Source organism: Amblyraja radiata, chromosome 10 (assembly GCF_010909765.2).
Source record: "Amblyraja radiata isolate CabotCenter1 chromosome 10, sAmbRad1.1.pri, whole genome shotgun sequence".
Taxonomy (NCBI): Eukaryota; Metazoa; Chordata; class Chondrichthyes; order Rajiformes; family Rajidae; genus Amblyraja; species Amblyraja radiata.
Window position 1 is genome coordinate 21,370,947 of NC_045965.1, and position 12,259 is coordinate 21,383,205.

The 12,259-nt window shown below is 43.7% G+C and overlaps 1 protein-coding gene and 1 pseudogene across 2 annotated transcripts in view; both read left to right on the forward strand.

Annotated features, from left to right (window-relative positions):
- pde4b (phosphodiesterase 4B) overlaps positions 1 to 12,259 on the forward strand; it is a 167,123-nt gene that overhangs the window by 38,629 nt on the left and 116,235 nt on the right. The window lies entirely within an intron of this gene.
- LOC116978174 lies at positions 2,841 to 2,992 on the forward strand (annotated as a pseudogene).

The window sequence follows — 12,259 nt, forward strand, 5'->3', positions numbered from 1 at the left end:
CAGTCTAGAGCGAAAAGTACAAACGTGGTCTAAAACACTACGTTTTGTATCCTCCTGCAACCATTTTTCCTTCAGGACCCTCAAATGTCCACCCAGAGGACCATCATGAGCCAAACAGAGTATCTCGTCCCTATACCGACGAGGCATCACAATCTGATCAACCACGCTCCAATCATCATGCCCAGATATATCCAAGGGAGACCACTTTCGCATCAGTAAGCCATCCCTTAGAAAATACCCCTTTGTTGTGGAATCCATATCCCCCTCAGTCGCACAGATCAGATAAACCTGGATCACTCTTTTGCTCCTCAACCAGCCGGTCACGTGTCAGTGACACCGGCACATTTCCAGACACTATCCCATCTTGAGATGGAGAAACACCCTTCACAACACAGGATCTATCATCCTGATCCCCAAAAATGCTCTCACTCAGGTCCACCACATCCTCAAACTTCGCCTGGCTCTTAGCCATAGCCCTCGTGACAGCACAAGCTGCGAAGACCTTTGGATGCTGCATAGCCAATCTATCAGGACTCTGCACCATCGGAACAGCCGTCACCTCAGGAGTGACTAAAACTCTACCTCCTGCCAAGTCATTCCCCAAAATCACAGAAACTCCCCCAACGGGAAAACACGGCCGTAACCCAACAGTTACCCGGCCTGAAACCAACTCAGACTCGAGACGCACGGTATGCAAAGGCACTACCATGTCATCCATCCCGAATCCTACCACTGGGACACTTGACCCAACCGATGATTCCCCAGAAAACGGCAGTACACCATCCAATATAAAGGACTGAGTAGCACCAGTATCACGCAAGATGGATACTGGAACTCTATCACCCCCATCCTCTAGAGAAACAAAACCATTCATGATGAACGCAGAATAATTCCTACACTCATCAGACTCAGGCACCTCAGGTACGACAGGTGCCTTCTGTGCACCCACCAAAGCCACAGGCTTTGCATTTTTCTGCTTCAGAACGGGACACGACTTTAACATGTGCCCTCTCCTTCTACAATAGTAGCACACAGGACCTTCATCAGTCCTTACATTTCCGTCAACCTTATCAGCTCGGACCTCCCCCTGTATCAACGTGCTGCCATTTGCAAGCACAGAAACAGCTTTGACACTGCCACCGGCGACACCACCTCGATCAACCGGCCGTGCACCAATACTATAGGATCGCCCAACAAAATCAGATTTATGAGTCAATACATACTCATCTGCCAACACCGCAGCCTTAGACACCTCATTCACCTTCTGCTCATTAAGGTAAGTAGTAACCCTCTCAGGGAGACAGTTCTTAAAGTCTTCCATAATTATCAAGGCCCGCAGTAGCTCAAAATCCTTCACTCCTTGAGAAGCGCACCACCTGTCAAAAAGTGCCTCCTTCTCCCTAGCAAACTCCACATAAGTCTGACTATCAAACTTCCTAAAGCGCCGGAACTTCTGCCGGTACGCCTCTGGAACTAATTCATAAGCCCTTAATACTGTAGACTTCACACACTCATAGTCCAGACTGCTTTCAACAGATAAAGACGAGTACACCTCCCGTGCTTTACCCACAAAGACACACTGCAATAGCAAGGTCCACACGTCCCTAGGCCACTTCAAGGACAAAGCCACCCGTTCAAACACTGTGAAATACTTGTTCACATCCTCCTCACGAAATGGGGGAACCAGGCGGATGTTCTTGCTCATATCAAACTCCCGTTCCCTAGAAGAAACCCGGGAATTATCTATTTCTTTTTCCCGCAGCTGAAATTCAGCCCTTTTGGTTTCCTCCTCAAGCCGTTTCATTTCAAGAACATGCATGAGCTCTTTCTCTTTTAACAAAGAGGCAATTCTCTGTGACTCAAGCTCCATCTCCTTCAGTTTAATGATGGCCTCCATGTTCTGAACTGGCTGAACAGAAGGTGGGGGACTGTCTGCACCACCAGGCAAAACCTCAGCCTCCACCAACGCAGCCCACAACTCCGATTTAATGGAGTGTTTCTTTGAATGCTTGTCAATAGGCACGGCATAGTTCTCAGACAGCAAAATCAAATGCTCTTTCGTACATCTATCAAACAACTCCCGACTAGGAGCCTCAACAAATTCTTTCACCTTAAATTCCATTTTTTAATGTAGCCCCAACCCACCAGCTAAAACTTGGGCCTTAATGCTACCACAAACAGGGAAGAAAAAATTCCTTCACAACACACAGACTTCCTCAGTCCAGAAGCCTACCAAAAAAACAACCCCCTAAATACGTCTAGGGTCCTCAAAACTTAGGACGAGCCCCCATTTTGTTACGACTCCCGAATGCAAGTACTTCAGAGCCACGTAACACAAGTCAAAAACCAGGTTCAGGTTCAAAAACAGTTTTAATTATTCACTGGAACACAAAACTCAAACCTGATATAAACAACCCAGTCAGGGATATGGATAAACCGACAAACAATTTAACAATGCTCCAGCCAGCCACACCATGGGCCGTCGAACCGGAGATTCCAAAACCTGCCCAAAGAGATACAACCCTGAAACCAAAATACACGAAAACTCTAAGGTCAGCCCTTATCCGTCCCAATACAATATCTGATAACAAGGAATGGTGAAAATACACAAAGTTCTATGCCATGTGGTCAGGCTGCCTCGGCCCCCACCAACAGACTGCTTATCAGTCAGAGTCCACGACGAAGAGGAGGATTCTGGGAAGCTCTGGTCTTTATACTTCAGATGAGTCACCCGTCACCTGACGCAGCTGGGCCAATCGGGTACAGGAGCCTTTAACCCCTCGATTCCAGACTCACAGCCACGAGGCCTGTACTTGGGATAGAAACAGAGAAGTTAGTACATAGCATTCACCAGGGGGGGGGGGGGGAAGCGCCTAACAAGGGACCATATATTAAATTGAATTTTGGAACAGGGAGATGGAATAGGGGCTTGCTCCGTCCACTCCACGCATCGACCCAGTATTGCAGTGCCTCTGGGAACGGTGCACAAAATATATATCCAGATATTTACGTTGACCATCCACAACGTTGTTATCTGGTATTCATTAAGACTATCAGTCATGGTGCATTAACCACCAATCAACTACGTGGCAAAGTAATTGGGATATAGCAGCATTACCAGCTACTGAACTTTGTACCTTTCCTATGAGCTGAGATACTAGTGTTCAAAACTATCTCCATACCTGTAATATGGGGGCAAATGGATTAATCTGATTTGATTAGTGTTATCATGGAATTTATCGGCAGGAAGGATTATGGTTGTACACTTCCACCTGTTTTGAGTAACATCTTATGTGTCCTGATGTGTTACTGAGCTTGTAATACTTAATGCCAATATGAATTGACTTAAACATGTTATATATTAACTTACTTAATTCTAGTGAAGCATTTGCTCAGTAATCCACCAAATTTGCATGTTCGTTTATAAGATAACAACATCAGTGGTGGCATATACCAAACCACTTGGGCGGAGAACATCGATATTAGGGGACAATTTATTAACAATTGGAAACCGTATGTCGTCAAACATGTTTGACCATCAGTAACTCACCTATCAGGTGAGCTAAATACTGTAAACATACATTTAAACCAAAAATATTTGCTGAAATCACTAAGCAATATGGACACCAGATATCGATTCCTTATATCCAATTAAATCACCACGTACTAACTTACATCACATGAAACCAATCTCAAGGCAGCGGCAATGGAGACATTCCCGCGTATTGAGGGGTGGGGGGAACCTAATCTCTATGTTTTCCTTTCCTTCCACCTCTTCAATAGGTACTACGGCTTCATCAGTCGGGTACTACGCAAATTACAGTGGACCAAGTCCACAAGCATGGTTCCCAGTGATCCTCGACATGGTCATTAAAAGAATTGCAGAATTGGGAAGACCATTGCTGTGCTTGGATCAGGAGCACTATCAACCTGATGACAGCATTCCGTCGCATATCCTAGGGAAGATACCTGAGGAGCATCAAGAAATGGTACACTGTTTCCAAAACAGGAATTACACATTCAACTATAACAAAAAAAAAAAAAAAGAACAAAAAAAAAAAAAAACTGTACTGGAGCTCCTGGCAGGTCTTCACCACAATGAAGGACATGTTCTGTTAGCCTACTCAACTTGGGTACCGCTCACTGGTGATCAGATACAGGAGAGGTATATCAATCCATTCCCCAGAAATAGGTACACCCAAATTGGGATGTCAGTGAAATCCTGACATACCTTAGGGGATGATCACCAGCCAGGTCACTCACCCTGGAATAGCCTACCCTGAAGATGGACATGCTGGTGGCCTTACATCAACACAAAGAGCCAGCTCTCCCATCTACTGCGATGGGACAACATGGTTATAACACCAGATAGTGTCACATGCCCATTCAACGGTTGGCCAAACAGAACAGACCAGGAACATCAGGTCCAGTCATGAAATTCCGGGCATACCCACCTGAACCACGTTTTATGTGTCATGACCCACTTAGAGATCGACACAATAAGGAATACCGAGGGAGAGGAAAAAGCCTTATGGGTCAGCCACAGGAAACCTCATGGTCGGGTGACGAGCTAAACTATCTCTAGTGGCTCAAGCAGGTACTGGGAGTTGCTGGAGTAAATACTAACGTGTATAAAATCTTATTCCACCAGAACAGCTTCCACGTCAGTGACTAAGAGGATGGACGAGCCTATGGACCACATCCTGGCTACTGCAGGGTGGTCTAGGGAGTATACGTTCCAAACTTTTATAACAAACCACTGACAGAACCTGTATCGTTTGCAGAAAAAGAATCTGCAAAAAATATATAATTTAAGCCCGGGGGAGCAATTGGTCTTGTTGTTGTTAATAACACCATTATTGTTTTTACAAACAGATTCATGGTTGATTACGATAACATACTTCCTCCCTCGAATGACTTCGGCAGCGAGTGAAGTATGAACTGTTACACGGTTTGAAATCACAGAGCTTTGAAGTCTTCACGTAGTCACTCACGTGACTCCGAAGTAAAATAGTAAGATTAAACGAGAACTTACCAGTTTGAAGTTTGATCTGTATTTTATGAGGAGTTACGATGAGGGATTACGTGCCCTCCGCTCCCACCCTCATTATATGGATCAAACTAATAAATTGATGTCTCCTTATCTTTACTATGTTTACTTCAAATAACTGTGTCTATCTGTGATTCCACACCGCTGCTTGGAAGTATGCCGCGCCTGCGCACTGAGCGGGTTCTTCACGTAATCCCTCATCGTAACTCCTCATAAAATACAGATCAAACTTCAAACTGGTAAGTTCTCGTTTAATCTTACTATTTTGTAGTATTTACACAACTCACTGCATTTAAATGCATGGAATACTTGGAGTAGATTTGCCACATGTTCAAAATCTGTAAGACTGGAGTAGTCTCAACTCAGTTAACACAACCATTGCGGATAGACACAAATACATTCTGATTGTGCTGTGAGTGGCATCAACATTTGCAGCACTTTGTAGGTGGTGTGTTTAAAATGCTGATTTTGCTCATGGGTTAAAAATCACAAGGGTGAGTTCAACACCTTCTCCCATTATTGAGAAGCAATCTTGCAACCTGTATTGCAAGAAGGGAGGCTGCCCCAGCAGAGTAGGATGAATTTGTAGATAAACAAAATAATTAGTTTATGAGTAAAGGAATTTCCTGAACCTGGATACAGTCTGAAGAAGGGCCTCGACCCAAAACATCACCCATTCCTTCTCTCCAGAGATGCTGCCTGTCCCGTTGAGTTATTCCAGCTTTTTGTGTCTATGTTTGTTTTAAACCAGCATCTGCAGTTCCTTCCTATGCAGAAAACGTTTAATGCATTACAGAAGTTAGGTAGAGTGACTATATATTTTTGCCCTAGCCAATCGCATCTCCTTTTTCAATTTATAGTGATCGTTTTGAGCCTTGATATTTCTTAATCCCAATTTATATAACACATTTTAATCACAGCTTATACAACATATTTCCAAATTCAAGGGAAATATTTCAATGCTCCATATTAGCAGGAAGATTAGACCCAAGGATGCTGCTATCTGTGTTAATTTGCAGCTTATTCTTTCACTCTTTTGTTATAAAACGTAGGTAAGGATCTATGCTTGTTACATTCATCCCATTAAAAGCAGGCCAATCAGGCCAATGGCCACTGGAGGTCTACTGAGGAGATAGGTATTGACATCAGTCATTGCACAATGGAATTAACAGCAGAATTCCAAAATTTAAGTTCATCAATTCAATTAACACAAAGGTAGAGAAATGTTGGAGAAACTCAGCGGGTGAGGCAGCATCTATGGAGCAAAGGAATAGGTGACGTTTCGGGTCAAGACCCTTCTTCAGACACCATTCAATTAACACCATCTCTTGCAGAGCAAAACAAATGCTCGGTAACAGGAGAGGCACATTCTAATGCATGTCCACCACCCATCCAATCTCCACACCTGCTATTTTAAATCATCATCCATGACTTGGTTGCTGATCTCTGTTCCTGCATTTTTAAATCTTTAAAATCACGTTGGTCTACAAGCAGTAATCTGCCAGATGCAGATCAGATTTTGTGTTCTGCCCATTATTGAATCTATTTCTCCGATATGGGTGCATAAAGAAAGCAACCATCACTTTGGATCACAGCATGATTTGGAGGTATGAGCTCACCGAACACAGGGCACAAGAAACCAATGGGTTGTGAACGAAGAAGAGTGGGTAAAAATGATTTGCACGAGGCCATATCCATCCATTTCCGTTGCGTTTGTTTCCATGTGCCTGGCTACAGCATGTCTGCTGAAAGGTTGTAGGCTTCAAGTGAAAGAAATTGCAGATAGCCTTGCAGCCTCTCAATCAGCTTTGTGCCTACAAGATCCAGTTCAGACTGCTTTCTCTTGGCATGAGCTATAGGGAGGTTTCACAGCAGTCGGGTCACGACCCATGACCCGTACTGTTGCTAGGCTACTCCAAATGGAGTACACGCGATGAACTGCAGGTAAGCACTTACCATTGTTTCCAGCGGAGCGGGCCCCGTTAAAACCCGCCAAAATTGTCAATTATTGCGCTGTAAATAATTATGGAAATCGGGATAAGCGTGTGAGACATTTAGCCTACTTCAGAATTCCAAAAGTGAGGAGAAATGACGGTAGATAAAAGTGAGAGCTGAAGGGACAACAACAGCCAGAGTGCTTGGCGAACATTGGCCATTTGCTCACTGCATTTCATCAACAGTAAGGCATTATTTGTGTTTTTTCTTGATTCATTTGGCATCTAAAAAGTTTCAGAAGTGATAAATCTGGCTGTAAATTTTTTAAATCGCCCATGGTTCTCAAGTGGGTTTTTACATACAAAATGAAAACGCACTTGAAGAAAAATTTAACCAGATTTATCACTTCTGAAACTTTTTAGATACCAAAGGAATCAAGAAAAAACACAAATAATGCCTTACTGTTGATGAAATACAGTGAGCAAACGCGATAATTACCAATATTTTCAATGTTCGCCAAGCACTTTAGCTGCTGTTGTCCCTTCAGCTCTCGCTTCTCTTTACCTTCATTTCGCTTCACTTTTGGAATTCTAAAGTTGGGTACATGTCTCTCACACTTACCCCGACTTCCACAATTTTTTTCAGCGCACAAATTCAACATTTTGGCGGTTTTTAACAGGTAGGAAAGTACGCGTTTCTTGCATTAATAACATATACCGGACGTTACGGATGTCCTCCAGATGGATTGAGCGGCTCCGTACGTCAAGCCCTATGACCCAGTGACCTTACGTGCAACCCCCCTATGGCAATCTGGACTGGCTGGCTGACAGGAAAAATGGCCGTGTTTCAACCATAAATGCAACAAGTGTAACATGAGGCTAAAGGGCCTGTCCCACTTACGTGTCCTTGGCACGCAAATTACAAGACCTCGTCGTCGAGTTGAGGCACACAGGCACCATGTGGCCATGCGGGGCAGGTCCCACTGAGAAGCGCGGAGGGGTATGGAGTTGTGCGCAAAATCGTGCGGGGCTCCGAAATCTTTGTAGCGAACGAAAACTTTGCGCGCTAACAGCCTGTCGCATAACTGACGGCCAAAGTGGGACAGGCCCAAGACCCTGGCGCGACACAAAATCTCACCTCCAACAGCAGCAGAAGCAGGCAAACGATCGCCAAGCTCGGCCTGGGGCTCACGGCCGTTGTGGTCCAAATCCGCCCCCACTACTACTCCCAGAGCGGGGCCAAGAAAATTGAAGATAGACACAAAATGCAGGAGTAACTCAGCGGGACCGGCAGCATCTCTGGAGAGAAGCAATGGGTGACGTTTCGGGTCAAGACCATTCTTTCAGACTGAAGAAGAGTCTCGACACGAAACATCATCCATTCCTTCTCTCCAGAGATGTTGCCGGTCCCGCTGAGTTACTCCTGCATTTTGTGTCCATCTTCATTAGAATTAGAATTAGAATTAGAATTAGATCCTTTATTTGTCATTCAGACCTTACGGTCTGAACGAAATGTCGTTACCTGCAGCCATACATACAATAATAAACAACAGAACAGACAGTGAACACAAATCAACATCCACCACAGTGAGTCCACCAAACACCTCCTCACTGTGATGGAGGCAAAAATCTTAGGGCTGCTGTCTCTTCCCTCCTCTTCTCCCTCTGCGCTGAGGCGATACCCCACCGGGCGATGGTAAGTCAGTCCCGTGGCTCACCGATATGACGTCACGTGCTTCAGACGGCTGTGCGGGCGAATGAAGTCGCACGCGACCGTCGCGCCTCAACGCGACCATGAGGTCGCGTAATTAGCGTGCCAAGGACACGTAAGTGGGTCATTGTTTTAACTACATGTGTCAGGAATATAATGATTTACTCAGAGACATGAATTGCTAAAGCATGCACTTTATTTACTCCACTCTGTCCAGCTACACTGCACCTCTGCATGCACGCGCACTCAGCTACAATGCACCTATGCATGCGCATTCAGCTACACTGCACCTATGCATGCGCATTCAGCTACACTGCACCTATGCATGCGCACCATGAATATGTCACACACTTGACAGAATCAATTCCCCTTTTTTGAAAAGGGTAATTCATATCTTCATGTTATCCAGATATTGGCATATCTACTATTACTGAGTCATTATGTCATTATTTACTATTATGATCTTCTTAAAGGATTTAATGTCATTGGTGTTTATTCATTTGTTGACCAGAAGAAGATGTTACTTCTTGAATCACATAGAATATAAATTGTCTAATATATTTCACATTGTCATTCCAAAGTACAATCTTGATTACCCTTTGACATTTTCTGATATTTCTCTCACAGGAATTAAATAATTTACATAAAGACTTACAATTTAGTCTCCCAGGTTAATAAGATCTCTTTGTACTGCATACTTCCACCATCACTCCAGTATCCCAGCAGTAAAAATCATATTGTCAGGTGATGTCCATATCCAAACCACATCGTTTTGTTTGAAATATTTATCTTCATGCCTTGAGCAATAATTGTGTTTCTGCCACAATTATTCTTCCATGATCACCTCAGGATTTGGTTGAACTAAGCTCCATCATTTTCTGAGTCTTCTGCATTTATGTGTGATCAATTGTAGAATGTGGCATTATTCCACATTTTAGCACAAATGTCTGTTAATCAAAGTCTTATTGTTCAACGGGAGCACTCTTGAGAATACTTGTTTCATTACCGTTTCTTTGGCTATGCTCATTGATATCTCTGTCACACCATTTGATGCAGGATAATATGTTCACTTAATACCATTTTATTTCAGAAAGTGCTAAATTAGAAACGAACAGAACTGATGTCCATTATCCAAGACGAACGTCTGATAAGTCACAATGCTGGAAAATTGATCATGAGGGCCCAACATATGTCATCTTGATCCATTTCAAATGACTATATGCCATGAACTAACAATTATCTTCTGATAAAAATTATTGCCTGCTCTTTGAAAAGGTTTAATTGGCTTTTGGCAAGTTTGCAATAATATCTTCAGTGGTGTGGCTCTGCAATCTTAGCAGATAGCACACCTGTCTACTAGTTCTTCAAGATTATTTTTATTAGCAGTTCCAGCGGTTACCATCATGTTTATGATACCGCAATGCTTGGTGTCTCTGTACAGCTCTGCATCTCCATTTACTATAACCTTATTCCATCAACAACTCATATAGTTGGTGATAGAATAGTTTCATATATTTCATTTGGACAACTGTGTGATTCAGTCCATGCTAAAAACATTTTCATAGATTCATAAAGTTGTGCAGCATGGAAACAGGCCCTTCAGGCAACTCGTCTATGCCAACCAAGATGATTATCTAAGCTAATTCCATTTGCCAGCAATTGGCCCATATCCTTTTAAATCTTTTCTATCCATGTACCTATACAAATGTTTTGTTATAAATATTCAGCGAGTACTTGCCTGCACCACCAATTCTGCCAGCTCATTTTGTATACCCACCCCCCTCTCAGATCCTCTCTAAATCTTTCCCCTCAAACCTATGCCCTCCAGTCTCCCCTACCCTGGGAAAAGGACTGACTATCTACCCTATATTTTGCTCCTCTTCATTATATAAACCTCTAGGTCACCACTCAGCCCCTTTTGGTTCGGGGAAAAAAATCCCAGTCTATGCAACCTCTTCTTTGACTCAAACCTTCCAGTCCACCCACCATCCATGTGAATCTTTTCTGCACTTTCTCTAGCTTAATCACGTCCTTCCGACAAAGCAGTGACTAGAATTGCACACAATATTCCCAGTGTTGAACAACCAATGTTTATACAATGGTCACATAACATCCCAGCTCTTGTACTCTATCCCATGGTAAGCATGCTGTATGCTTTCTTCAACACCCTGGCTATCTGTATTGCCCCTTGCAGGGAACTATGTACTCCCCCCCCCCCCCCCCCCCCCCCCCCAACCCCCCAAGTTATCTTTGATCAGCAACACTACCTAGGTCCCTGACATTCACTGTGTATATTTTGGCCTGATTTAACTTCCGAAACACCATCACTTCAGACTCCTCAGACTTAAATTCCATCTGTCAATCATTTGCCCTCTTTCCCATTTGATCAAGGACCTCTATAACCATTGGGGAAACTTTCTTCACTGTCCACAATGCCACTAATATTGGTGTCATATGGACTTACCACCTGCATTCTCATCAAAATAATTAATATATATGACAACTGACAGAGGACCCGGCTCTCATCCCTGTTGCTCACCACTGGTTACAGGCCTTCAATATGGGGAAAAAACTCTCCACGATCACTCTCTGCCTCCTCAACCAAGCCAACTTTGCATCCAGCTGGCTAGCTCATCCTAGATCCAGTGTGTTCAAACCCCCTGGACTAGCCTGCCCTGTGGGGCCTTGTCAAAGGCCTCATTACATCTACTGCCTTGCCATCATAGGTCCTCTTGATCGGCTTTTGAAAATAAACTTACTGTTGAGGGAATATGATTTCCTGCACAAAAAGCCATGCTGACTTTTCCTAATCACTCCTTACTTCTCCAAATACAGAACTACCCCTTTTCTTCAAATCTCTACCAGTTCTCCTCACATTTTCACCACTGATGTCAGGTTCACCAGCCTGGAGTTCTCTAGCTTGTCCTTGCAACCCTTTTCAAATAAATGCATAACATTATAAACATTACATTTTAAACTAATGTGGCAGGGGGATGGTTGCACAAGCAGAGAGACTGAGGGGTGTAAAATGAGGGTAGAAGTGAATGTGTTATATCTGGACTTTCAGAAGGCTTTTGACAAGGTCCCACATAAGAGATTAGTATGCAAACTTAAAGCACACGGTATTGGGGGTTCAGTATTGATGTGGATAGAGAACTGACTGGCTGGCAGACAGGAAGCAAAGAGTAGGAGTAAACGGGTCCTTTTCACAATGGCAGGCAGTGACTAGTGGGGTACCGCAACGCTCAGTGCTGGGACCCCAGCTATTTACAATATATATTAATGATCTGGATGAGGGAATTGAAGGCAACATCTCCAAGTTTGCAGATGACACGAAGCTGGGGGGGCAGTGTTAGCTGTGAGGAGGATGTTAGGAGGCTGCAAGGTGACCTGGATAGGTTGGGTGAGTGGGCAAATGTATGGCAGATGCAGTATAATGTGGATAAATGTGAGGTTATCCACTTTGGTGGCAAAAACAGGAAAGTAGACTATTATCTGAATGGTGGCCAATTAGGAAAAGGGGAGATGCAACGAGACCTGGGTGTCATGGTACACCAGTCATTG